The 13427-nt window shown below is 35.2% G+C and overlaps 2 long non-coding RNA genes across 2 annotated transcripts; both read right to left on the bottom strand.

Annotated features, from left to right (window-relative positions):
• Positions 1-663: 663 nt before the first annotated feature.
• LOC107777530 (uncharacterized) lies at positions 664-2234 on the bottom strand. Its single transcript, XR_001646199.2, has 3 exons — positions 2100-2234; positions 1468-1594; positions 664-781 (listed from the first exon to the last, which is right to left on the bottom strand). It is a non-coding gene; the product is annotated as an uncharacterized LOC107777530 (long non-coding RNA).
• A 5399-nt stretch (positions 2235-7633) lies between these two features.
• On the bottom strand, positions 7634-9483 carry LOC107777529 (uncharacterized). Its single transcript, XR_001646198.2, has 2 exons — positions 9289-9483; positions 7634-7964 (listed from the first exon to the last, which is right to left on the bottom strand). It is a non-coding gene; the product is annotated as an uncharacterized LOC107777529 (long non-coding RNA).
• Between the last annotated feature and the right edge of the window lie 3944 nt (positions 9484-13427).

Below are 13427 nucleotides of genomic sequence, written 5' to 3'. Positions count from 1 at the left end.
ATATGATGGACTGTTTCTATGATTTCCAACTAATTGGACTGTTTCCAAGTAACACAATGTAGCCATTGACTGACTTTCTAGTGTCAGGGCATGCTGCCCAATCTGAGTCACAAAAGGCTCTTATTCCATAATCCTTTCTGTTGGAAAAAGAATATTGTAGCAACACCTTTGGGAGGGTGCTACTTAGGAAACAAATCTAATGAACTACTTATAAAATATTAAAAAAGATATTAGTTAAAATATTCAGAATAATTTAGTAGCAGAAATAGGCCCATGCGAAAATGTTCAAAGTGCAATATTTTTTTTGTTTTGAAAATACACTTCATAATTTTATTTAAAATGAAATACAATGTCAAAATATCAACATAAGTGATATAACCCTTCTTGAACAATCAACAGATTAAAGCAACTTCCTAACAAATTTATACTTTCATTCAACATCACTGCAAGTTTGTATTGTACATATTTACAAGATAAAGTGTAAATTCAGCATATTACAAGACTTGAGTTATTAATACACACTAAAACAGCAAAACAAGTTACCAAATTTAAGTTGCAAGATTTTTAAATTCAAGTTACAAGATTTTGGTCTTTAAAATCCAACAAGCCTCCACATAACATACATAAATGTGACACACACACACACACACATATATATATATATCATGTACATGTCCCAAAACTATGCAAAACCAAGGTGCATATGCAAATGTGATCTCCATAAGTGCTCCCAAACGACTACTTCATAATGGCCGTCTTCAGATTTCATCCTGTACATTACCTACGATAGAAAATAACTATCGCTAAGCATAAAGCTTAGTGGAAACTTTGGACTTGGAGTCATTAAATTCTCCAATTCCCCTTTTTTGTCATAGTTAGCTCAATTTAACATAATTTAAAATAAGTTAACAAATATATCAAACATATCAAATATCAAACTTTAAAGTGTTTCCAAATATTAATAACAATATTCAAGAGTCGAGAAAGCATATACTATCAATCCAAGAGAGTTTACCAAATATCCATTTTTCGCCCAATATGTACGTCATGCTAGCACACTAAGTATAATCAAATATCAAGATGGACTGAAGCCCCAAATCAAGTAGGGTCAAAACCCAATAGTCAAGAGAATCAAGAGCCATATTAAAAATGGCTTCCTAGTTCGTACTTAACACAGACAAGTTCCATAATTTAAGACGAACTACAAATCCAAAGTCAAGATGGAAAAAGATCCAAATCAAGAGGCATGACAAGAGGAGTGACAAAGTCACTGCCACAAGAAGGACATAGTCCCAACAAGAATGCAAAATGATCAAACAATCTGTACAAATGGGCGATTTAGCAAATATGTGACAATACTTGATATAATACAAATATAAAAATATAAATTGAAAACAAGAAAAATAAATATTAGGTTATTTCAAAATATTCCAGCAAGCAAAAAGAGTACAAAGTTTATACACAAACCTTGGTGTTTTACCACAACACAGTTTAATCACAACTTGGGGACGTTCGAATCGTCTACGCCGTAAACAAACCAAATCCGTCCACTTCCTCAAACACTTTTCCTTTGATTTTTCAAGGGTTTATATACCTTAAATACATAATCAAATATCTAAATAAGTTCAGTGATTTAACATGTCAAACTAAACATGATATTGGTGAAAATTACCCAAAAATGTTTGAAACAAAAATTCTAGACAGTATCACTGTTTCGTGTTGTGGCTCGGTTTTGAAGATCTAAATGGATAATTTAGACTGTATAGTCTTCATAAAAGTTGTATATATATGTCATAGTGTTTCAGAACATCTTGAATCACCCCTATATCTATTTTATACAGAAAGGTATGCTACAAATACTAATAGTAGTACATGGAGTATTTCCAAAACTGAAAATCTGGGCAGCACCTGCCCTGTATTTTCTGATCCCTTTTCGGGTAAATACCAACAAAATTAGATTTTGGTTCCTTCATAAGAGTTTTATATCTATGAAATACCTTTCCAGAATGTCCTGGATCACTTAAATCAGAGCTTTTTACAAAAAGATATGTAGACAACACTGATAGCTATCTAGTTTAAAAATGAGTTTAGAAACTTACCACAAAAGAGAGGAGCAACTTAATCTTCACCAAAAAACGAATTTTGCTGGTTGATTTACTAGAAATTTATGGTGGTTTCATGAAGTGTCAAAGGCTAAGAAGGAGATAGGGTAGGTGGTTTTATTTCTTTGTCTTGCAAGAATGAAACAAGAGAGAAGAATATAGAAAGACAAGTCTTCCAAAGTTATATCTAAACTTTGGATAAATATAAAAAAATGTGGCTGCCCAAATTACTAATATCTTTAGATAAATACAAAAGGTTGACAGTCCAAAAACTTACATATATAATGTATTTAATAATAATTCATCAAAATAATATTAAGTGTTACACATAGCAACACCATAGAGCTTTTTTGTCAATATTAACACAACCTAAAGTAAGAAATTTTCATATATTGTTAATTTCACGTTTAGGAAGTAATAAAAATGCTCAATCGAAAATGCAAATATTAGTAAAAATTTGGGGTGTTACAACTCTCTCCCCCTTAAATATATTTCGTCCCAAAATTTACCTTGTACTAGTCCCGAAACAAATGTGGATATTGAACTCGCATATCCTCTTCTCGCTCCCAGGTAGCTTCCTCGCCTGAATGATTTTTCAAAAGAACCTTCACTAAGGGGATTCTCTTATTTCTAAGCTCTTTTATCTCATGTGCTAAGATTTAGATTGGTTTTTCTTCATATGTCAAATCAGGATTAACCTTAATAGACTCAATAGGAAGAACATGAGATGGATCTGAGCGGCATTTTCGAAGCATAGAAACATGAAAAACATTGTGGATCTTGCCTAATTTAGGTGGCAAAGCTAGCTTATATGCAACTGGACCAATTCTCTCAAGTATTTCATAAGGTCCAATGAATCGAGGACTAAGTTTACCTTTTTGGCCAAATCTCATAATCTTCTTCCATGGAGATACTTTTAAAAATACCTTATCGCCCGCCTGATGCTCAATTTCATGCCTTTTAAGATCAGCATAGGATTTTTGTCTATCTGAAGAAATTTTCAAACGATCCTTGATGATTTTCACCTTATCTTCAATTTGTTACGCAATCTCAGGACCCACCAATTTTCTTTCACCAACCTCGTTCCAACAAAGAGGCGTTCTACATTTTCTCCCATATAAAGCTTCATAAGGAGGCATGCCTATACTTGATTGGTAGCTATTATTGTAAGCAAATTGTATCAGAGCTAAGTATCTGTCATAACTACCCTCAAACTCAATAATGCAGGCTCAAAGCATATCCTCCAAGATTTGTATTACCCTCTTAGACTAGCCATCTGTTTGTGGATGGAAAGTGGTACTAAAATTCAACCTGGAACCCAAAGTTTCTTGCAAGCTAGACCAAAATCTGGATGCAAACCTTGGATCTCTGTCAGACACAATAGAAACAGGGATTCCATGCAGCCTCACAATCTCATTAGTGTATAATTCTGCCAAACGTTTCAGTGAGTAGTCCATTTTGATTGCCAAGAAATTAGCACTCTTAGTTAGTCTATCTACAATGACCCAAATTGCATCATGATTTCTTTGAGTGTGTGGAAGTTCAGAAACAAAGTCCATCATTATCCTTTCCCATTTCCATTTAGGTATTGACAAGGGTTGCAGTAACCCATCTAGGACTTGATGTTCAGCTTTTATTTGTTGACATACCAAACATTTAGAAATAAACTCTGCAATGTCTTTCTTCATAGCACTCCACGAGTAGTGCTCCTTAATGGTCCAATACATTTTAGTACTTCCAGGATGCATTGCATAAGGTGAACTATGTTCTTCAATTAAGATCTGCTTCCTCAATTCATCATCATTAGGAATACACAACCTATCTTTATAAAATAAGGTACCATCTTTCTTTAATGAAAAATCTGATTCTCTTCCATTTTGGACTTCTTCAACCCGTTTCACAAACTTCTCATCTAACTTCTGTGCCTCTTGGACCTGCTCAAAAGACTGGCTTGACTTGCAAATTAGAAATGATAGAACCATTAGAATTAATTGAAAGGCAAACATTCATGGCTCTTAATTCAAGAAGCAAAGGCAAATGACTTAGAGTTAAACTTGCAAGGGAATTGCGACTCAACGCATCTGCAACCACATTGGCTTTACCAGGATGATAATCAATCGTGCAATCATAATCTTTGATAAGTTCAAGCTATCTATGTTGTCTCAAATTTAACTCTTTTTGTGTACCCAAGTACATCAAACTCTTATGATCAGTAAATATGTGACACTTCTCTCCGTACAAGTAATGCCTCTAAATTTTTAAGGCAAAAACAATGGCAGCAAGTTCAATTACTTTCCCTTCTTGCATCAAAATACAACCCAAGCCACGATGAGATGCATCACTGTATACCACATAATCTTTCTCTTCAGCTGGCAAAGAAAGTATTGGAGCTTGTGTCAACAAGGATTTGAGCTTTTCAAAGCTCTCTTGACACTTGTCATCCCATAAAAACTTAGTATCTTTCCCCAAAAGTTTGGTCAAAGGAGAAACTATAATAGAGAAGCCCTTCACAAACCTCCTGTAGTATCCTACTAAACCTAAGAAACTTTTTATCTCAGTTGGAGTTTTAGGGAGTTTCCAATCAACGATAGCTTGAATCTTACTAGGATCAACCTTCACACCTTCAGCTGATACAATATGCCCCAAAAAAGTCACTTCACTCAGCCAAAATTCACATTTGGAAAGCTTCGCGTAGAGTTGCCTCTCTTTCAGAATTTGATATGCTTATCATGATCTTTTCTATCCTTGGAATGGTCTAAAATGTCATCAATAAACACCACCACAAATTGATCAAGATAAGGCTTGAATATATGGTTCATTAGATCCATAAATGCAGTAGGAGCATTTGTCAAACCAAATGGCATTACCAAAAAATCATAATGGCCATACCTGGTCCTAAAAACAGTTTTAGGGACATCTTGCTCCGTCACGCGCAATTGGTAATATCCAGACCTCAAGTCAATTTTTGAGAATAAGTTGGCACCCTTCAATTGGTCAAAAAAGTCATCGATTCTAGGTAGTGAGTATTTGTTCTTGATTGTTGCCTTGTTCAGCTGCCGGTAATCAACGCAAAGCCTAAGAGTGCCATCTTTCTTTTTCACAAATAAAACAGGAGCTCCCCAAGGCAAAATACTGGGACAGATAAAACCTTTCTCAAGAAGTTCTTGCAATTGAGCCTTTAACTCTTTTAATTCAGCTGGAGCCATTCTATAAGGAGTGATAGAAATAGGAGTAGTTCCAAGGAGAAGATTTATAGGAAATTCAATCTCCCTTTCTGGAGGCAACCCAGGAAGATCATCAGGAAATACATCAGGAAAGTCGCACACGGTTGGTATGTCCTTAAAACTTGGATTCACTAATCGTGTATCGACTATATGAGCAAGATATGCATCACAACCTTGACAAATCATCTTCCTTGCCAAAACCGCAGAAATAATATTAGATGTCAATGATCTTTCTCCTTGAACTACTACGTGTGAATATGCAGGAGTTCTAAAAGTCACTTGCTTCAACCTACAATCAACCAATGCATGGTGCCTATGGAGCCAATTCATACCAACAATAACATCATAGTCTTGGAAGGGCATTTCAAGCAAGTTGGTAGGGAAGACCAGATTTGAATCATGAATGGACAATCTCGGTAAATCCTATTAACAACAGCTTGATGACCTAATGGACTCATAACCAGCACATCAAAGTCAAGTCTAACAGATTTAACATTATCAGGAAATGTAAGTGATGAGCAAACATAAGAGTGCGAAGATCCAGGATCAAATAATGTAAAAACAGATATGCCAAATAAGTGAAATTTACCAACAACCACGTCTGGGCCATCCTGGTCATTCTTCTATCTCATAGCATAAACTCGTGCAGTAGCTCTCGACCCACTAGCCTGATTAGCTCCACTCGAACCCACTGCTTGCATATTTCGAGGTCTAGCACCACTATTAGCTTGAGAATGAGTAGTTACAGGCTTTTGAACTGAGCCTTCTATATATGTATAAGAAAGAGGATTAGGATTAGGACAATCCATCACTTTATGATCCATACTTCTACAATTAAAACAAGCACTAGAATCTCGTCTAAATGCTCCATAATGATTCTTCCCGCACTGTGCACAAGTAGGTGTATGAGTTTTGCTTTGGCCATAACTTGGAGTACTGGCAGTAGAAAAATTCGACTTATTCTGCTTATGATGTGATGATTTATGTGTACTTTCAGTCTTGGAATAGTCAAACCTTCCCTTCTTGGATGGACCGCCATAATCTGAATTACCCTTCCTAAGCCTGTTTTCTCTCATGCCAGCTTCTTCCTTGTCAATTCTTTCCCAAGTAAGTGCAGCTGAAATTAGCTTGGAAAAATCCTCAAGTTGTAAGATCGCCATAGATTTTCGAATGTAACCATTCAAACCTTCTTCAAATCTTCTACACTTGTCTCTTTCACCATCAATAATACCTCCAGCATAGCGAGAAAGCCTGAGAAAGTTTTGTTGATACTCTGCAATAGACATACTCCCTTGTCTTAAATTCAAAAACTCTTTCTTTTTAGCATCACAATAGATAGGAGGGACATATTTTGCACGAAATGATTTCACAAAGTCATCCCAAGTCAGCACTGGAGGTTTTGCTTTTGCATTTGGCACACTTACCCACCAATCATAGGCATATTTTTGTAAAGAGATATAGCATACTTAAATTTGGCAACATTAGTACACTCTAGTTGTTCAAAGACCCTCTCCATATGCTCGAGCCACTGTTCAACTACTGTGGGATCAGTAGTGCCTTCAAATTCAACTCCACCCATTTTCCTCATCTTCTCAAAATTAATTTCACTAGGTTCTGACATTGTCCAAGCCAAGTGACGAAGGAACTCAGCCATCTGCTAAAATGGAGGAGTTATAGATGGAGTATTATGATTGATCTTGGATTACTGCACACCTCATTTTCACTAACACGAGTATGATTTAGGTCAGACAACGGTTCCTCATCTCCTCTTTGAAGGTGAGGTGGAGCATTATAATGGGCTTGATTTTCGTCAACAGATTCACTAGCTCTATTCGAAGAGGATGCCATATTAGAATTCCTTTAAAAGATAAGATCACACTGCACTAGAGACATGTACATGATGCATATGCACAAGTAATATAACAAATTATATTACACAAGTATGCAAAAATTTATAATCTCCGATGTATTTTCAAGAAAGGAAATAACAACAATTACTAGGTCCGATCACAACAACAAAAAAATCCTAGAATCACAAACCTAGGCTCTGATACCAAAACTTGTAGCAACCCCTTTGGGAGGGTGATTCTTAGGAAACAAATCTAATGAACTACTTATAAAATATTAAAAAAGATATTAGTTAAAAATATTCAGAATAATTTAGTAGCGGAAATAGGCCCATGCAAAAAGGTTCAAAGTGCAATATTTTTTTTGTTTTGAAAATACACTTCATAATTTTATTTTAAATGAAATACAATGTCAAAATATCAACATAAGTGATATAACCCTTCTTGAACAATCAACAGATTAAAGCAACTTCCTAACAAATTTATACTTTCATTCAACATCACTGCAAGTTTGTATTATACATACTTACAAGACAAAGTGTAAATTTAGCATATTACAAGACTTGAGTTATTAACACACACAAAAACAGCGAAATAAGTTACCAAATTTAAATTACAAGATTTTGGTCTTAAAATCCAACAAGCCTCCAAATAACATACATAAATATATATATTATGTACATGTCCCAAAACTATGCAAAACCAAGGTGCATATGCAAATGTGATCTCCATAAGTGCTCCCAAAAGACTACTTCATAATGGCCGTCTTCAGATTTCATCCTGTACATTACCTACGATAGAAAATAACTATCACTAAGCATAAAGCTTAGTGACGTATAAACTTTGGGCTTGGAGTCCTTAAATTCTCCAATTCCCCTTTTCTGTCATAGTTAGCTCAATTTAACATAATTTAAAATAAGTTAACAAATATATCAAACATATCAAATATTAAACTTTAAAGTGTTTCCAAATATTAATAAGAATATTCAAGAGTCTAGAAAGCATATACTATCAATCCAAGAGAGTTTACCAAATATTCATTTTTCGCCCAATATGTATGTCATGCCATCACACTAAGCATAATCAAATATCAAGATGGACCGAAGCCCCAAATCAAGTAGGGTCAAAACTCAATAGTCAAGAGAATCAAGAACCATATTAAAAATGGCTTCCTAGTTCGTACTTAACACGGACAAGTTCCATAATTTAAGACAAACTACAAATCCAAAGTCAAGATGGAAAAAGATCCAAATCAAGAGGCATACCAAGAGGAGTGACAAAGTCACTGCCACAAGAAGGACATAGTCCCAACAAGAATGCAAAATGATCAAACAATCCGTACAAATGAGCGATTTAGCAAATATCTGACAATACTTGATATAATACGAATATAACAATATAAATTGAAAACAATAAAAAATAAATATTAGGTTATTTCAAAATATTCCAGCAAGCAAAAAGATTACAAAGTCTGTACACAAACTTTTGTGTTTTACCACAACACAGTTCAATCACAACTTGGGGACGTTCGAATCGTCTACGCCGTAAACAAACCAAATTCGTCAACTTCCTCAAACACTTTCCCTTTGATTTTTCAAGGGTTTATATACCTTAAATACATAATAAAATATCTAAATAAGTTCAGTGATTTAATATGTCAAACTAAACATGATATTGGTGAAAATTACCCAAAAATATTTGAAGCAGAAATTCTGGACAGTATCACTATTCCATGTTGTGGCTCGGTTTTGAAGATCTAAACGGATACACTAGACTGTATAGTCTTCATAAAAGTTGTAGATATATGTCGTAGTGTTTCGGAACATCTTGAATCACCCCCATATCTATTTTGTACAGAAAGTTATGCTACAATTACTAACAGTAGTTCATGGAGTATTTCCAAAACTGAAAATCTGGGCAGCACCTGCCCTGTACTTTCTGATCCCTTTTCGGGTAAATACCAGCAAAATTAAATTTTGGTTCCTTCATAAGAGGTATAGATCTATGAAATACCTTTCTATAAAGTCCTAGATTACTTAAATCGAAGCTTTGTACAAAACGATATGTAGAAAACACTGATAGCTATCTAGTGTAAAAACGAGTTTAGAAACTTACCACAAAAGAGAGGAGCAACTTAATCTTCACCAAAAAACGAATTTTGCTGGTTGATTTACTAGAAATTTATGGTGGTTTCATGAAGTTTTTAAAGGCTAAGAATGAGATAGGGTAAGTGGTTTTATTTCTTTGTCTTGGAAGAATGAAACAAGAGAGAAGGATATGGAAAGGCAAGTCTTTCAAAGTTATATCTAAACATTGGATAAGTATAAAAAATGTGGCTTTCCAAATTACTAATATCTTTAGATAAATACAAAAGGTTGGCAGCCCAAAAACTTAATTATATAATGTATTTAATAACAATTCATCAAAATAATATTAAGTGTTACACATAGCAACACCATGGAGCTTCTTTGTCAATATTAACACAACCTAAAGTAAGAAATTTTCATATATTGTCAATTTCACGTTTAGGAAGTTATAAAAATGCCCAATCAAGAATGCAAATATTATTAAAATTTTGAGTTGTTACAAATATCCACAGGCTTGGATCACCCTTTAGATATCTCAAAACATGGTATGGAGCTTTCAGATGACTTTCTCTAGGTAACTGCATGTATTGACTAAGGTGTTGGATACTGTAGATTATATCAAGCCTTGTATTTGTCAAAAAATTCAACTTACCTCCCAGTTTTCTGTAGTTGGAAGGGCCAATCAACAATAGACTTTCATCTGCCTTCAGCTTTATAGAAGGATCAAGAGGTGATGTTAGGCTGGAATATTGAGCACATTCAAACTCTTTCAGCAGATCCATAGTGAACTTTCTTTGAGATATTAACACTCCATCTTCTTTGTAGAGTACTTCCATCTCTAAGAAGTAGTGTAACCTTCCTAAATCATTTATCTTGAAAGTTTCATGCAGGAAACTCTTTAAAGAATCAATCTCTTCCTGGTGAGTCCCTGTTACAATAACATCATCTACATATACATCTAGCTACAAACACCACTAAAGATCCCTTATTTTTGTGAAACAAGGAGTAGTCCAATAGTGAGTGTGTGTATCCTTTGGAACATAAAGCTGCAGTCAATTTCTCATACCATTGCCTGCTTGCTTGCTTGAGTCCATATAGAGACTTATTCAACTTGCATACTAAACCTGACTTGTCTACTACTAGGCCCTGGGGCACCTCCATGTATACTTCCTCATGTAGATCTCCATGAAGTAAGGCATTGATTACATCTAATTAAAACATCTTTCTTCACAACAGTTCCTATTAGTGCTCTCACAGTTGTCATTTTTACAACAGGTGAGAATATTTCTGTGTAATCTATCCTTGCTTTCTGTGTGTATCCCTTTTCCACTAATCTATCCTTAAACCTCTCAATACTACCATTAGACTTATATTTTATTTTATACACCCACATACACCCTATTGCACTTTTACCAACTAACAATGGTACAAGACTCCATGTATTGTTGACCATCAAGGCCTCAAACTCTTGATTCATGGCTGACTGCCATGCATGGGTTACAACTGCCTCTTCAAAAGAAGTAGGTTCACATTCATGTGAAATATTTCTTACCAATTGTTGACTGTCAGAACTTAACACATTAAGAGAAATATATTATGCATTAGGTACATAAGTGGCAAAATAAAGAGAAGAGTTACAGTCATTTGAGAAATCAGTCTGTGGAGAGGATTGATTCTGTAGGTCATGTAGCTTAGGAAGAGAATAGTTATAGTCTTTTAGGTATGTAGGAATTTTGTGTGTTCTCGAGGGTCTAGTTTGTGTGGGGCCTAAATGATATTCTTGTTGGTTTGCAATGCTTGGACTATTTATATTGGGTGGAGATTCTTGGTATTCATTGTTAGGTGACATTTGTTCACTGTGGTTGAACTTTGTGAATTGTGTCCTGTTGGAGCTGGACTGTAGTGAAAACTGCCTATGTGAAGGCTCAGGTGACACTACATTGTGATGTTGGTTTGATGGATTTGAAGTTATTTCTCTGGGAGGAAAGAAATCAGAAGCTAAGTCTGTATTGACTCGAGGAAATAAAGGAAAAACTTTATTTGACTTAGAAAGCAAGGTGAAAGGAAAGACATCCTCATGGAAGACTACATCTCTTGAAACATGGATCCTCTTTGTGATTAAATTTAATACCTTGTATCCCTTTGTCCCAAAGGGGTACCCCACAAACACATGAGGCTGAGTTCTAGCTTCAAATTTGTCCCAATGAGTCTTAAGTGTGGTAGGGAAGCATAAACAACCAAAACTCTTGAGATGTGAATATGAGGGTTTTTTCTTATAGAGTAGCTCAAAAGTGCATTTGCCTTTGAGAGAAGAAGAAGGTAATCTATTTATTATGTAAGTGGAGGTAAGAATGCACTCTCCCCAATATTGTAAGGGTAGTTTTGATTGATACAATAGTGCTTTTGTTGTTTCTAGCAAGTACTTATGTTTTCTCTCCGCTACACCATTTTGTTAGGGTGTGTATGGACATGTTCTTTAATGAGTAACTTCCCAAGATTGAAAGAAAGAGGTAGTTTCCAAATTGATAAACTCAGTCACATTGTCTGTTCTTATAGTTTTGACAGAGGTGTTAAACTGAGCTTTCACCATAGCAAATAAAGCTTTTATGGTTTGTAGAGTATTGCTCTTACAACTCAACAGATGTGTCCATGTGCACCTACTATAATCATCTACAAGGGTGATGAAATACTTGTGTCTATCATGAGTTGTAATGTGATATGGTCCCCACAAATCAACACGTAATGTTTCAAAGATTTTAGTTGTAAGAGTGGTTCTTTCTGGAAAGGGTAGTCTGCTTTGTCTGGACATTGTGCATATAGGGCAAATAAAAAGTTGTGTAGGTGTGAATTTGACGGGTATCTCATTAATCCCCTTCATATTGGAAAATGAAATATGTCCTAGTCTATTGTGCCACAAAAGTTCAACCATGTTTCTATCAGATGTAGATGTGAAAGTAGAGATAGAGGTAGATATATTTGATAGAGAAATATTTGCTTTACTACTTGAAGATGAAGTATTAACACTGGAGTATTTATGTGAGTCAACATACCTTTTATTACAAGTATCATATGAAATAGGTAAACTAGATGCAACGGGAGGAACAAAATATGAATGAGGGTGTGCATTATTCTTATCAGGTATACTAGATGAAACTTGAGTAGGTATTGAAACATTCTTGTAGAGGTTTGAAATGTGATAGTATAGGCCATCAGAAGCCTTACCAATCTCCAGAGGCCTCTTCAGTGAAGGGGCATGCAGAAGAATACATGAAAATTTGGTAAAGATAACATAGTAATCAAACTGCACTGTCAAACAATGAATAGATATTAGGTTGAATTTGAAACTGGGTACAAAACGAACTCTTTTGAGTGTGAATTTAGGACTCAAAACCACATCACCTACTAGTGTCGCCTTCACTTTATATCCATAAAGCAGTGTGACTAGGAAAGGATAGACTAAGGTTTTGATATTAGTTAGAATGGATTTGTGGTATGTCATGTGATTTGTGGCCCCAGAATCAAGTATCCAAGAGTCAACATTTAGTTTAAAACATTCATATAAACGAACACAAGAATCAGAAGAAGTAGAGCAAGCTGAAATACCTGCAAAATTTACTGCTACATCCTTCATTCAGAATTGTCTTCTGTGCTTCCAGTTTGAAAATTTTCTAGAATGCTGATTAGTTGATTATACTGCTCTTTGGTCAAGTTTTTCATCACTCGTCCTTCTTCTTGAGTCTGTGGCCTTTCCCCATCTCCTAGGCTTGTGACCTTGTTACCATAATCTCCAAACACATTTGCAGCTACTCGTTTTCCCTTATTGAACTTAGAGTCTTGTGGATAACCATGAAGTTTGAAGCACCTATCCTTGGTATGCCCTGACTTCTTGCAATAATCACAGACTGGTCATGGCCTATTTATAGGGTAATTTCCTCTTAAGCTATTGCCCCCAGTCCCACTTGACTAGTTGTAGTTCATGTGGGAACTCCCTCCAGACCCGTTTCCTTGTTGACCATAACTTGTTCTGAAATTGTTGTTTGCTTCCATGTTCACACTCAAAGTACTAGAATCAATCATCAATTAATTGTTTGGCTTCATCTCCCTTTGTTTCTCCTCTTGGATTAGAATGGCAAATGCTTGTTCTAGGGAAGGTAAAGGGTTCATCAT

This window comes from Nicotiana tabacum, chromosome 10 (assembly GCF_000715075.1).
Source record: "Nicotiana tabacum cultivar K326 chromosome 10, ASM71507v2, whole genome shotgun sequence".
NCBI classification, from domain to species: Eukaryota; Viridiplantae; Streptophyta; class Magnoliopsida; order Solanales; family Solanaceae; genus Nicotiana; species Nicotiana tabacum.
The sequence above is the reverse complement of the archived record's forward strand: the minus strand, read 5'-3'. Positions and strand labels throughout refer to the sequence as shown.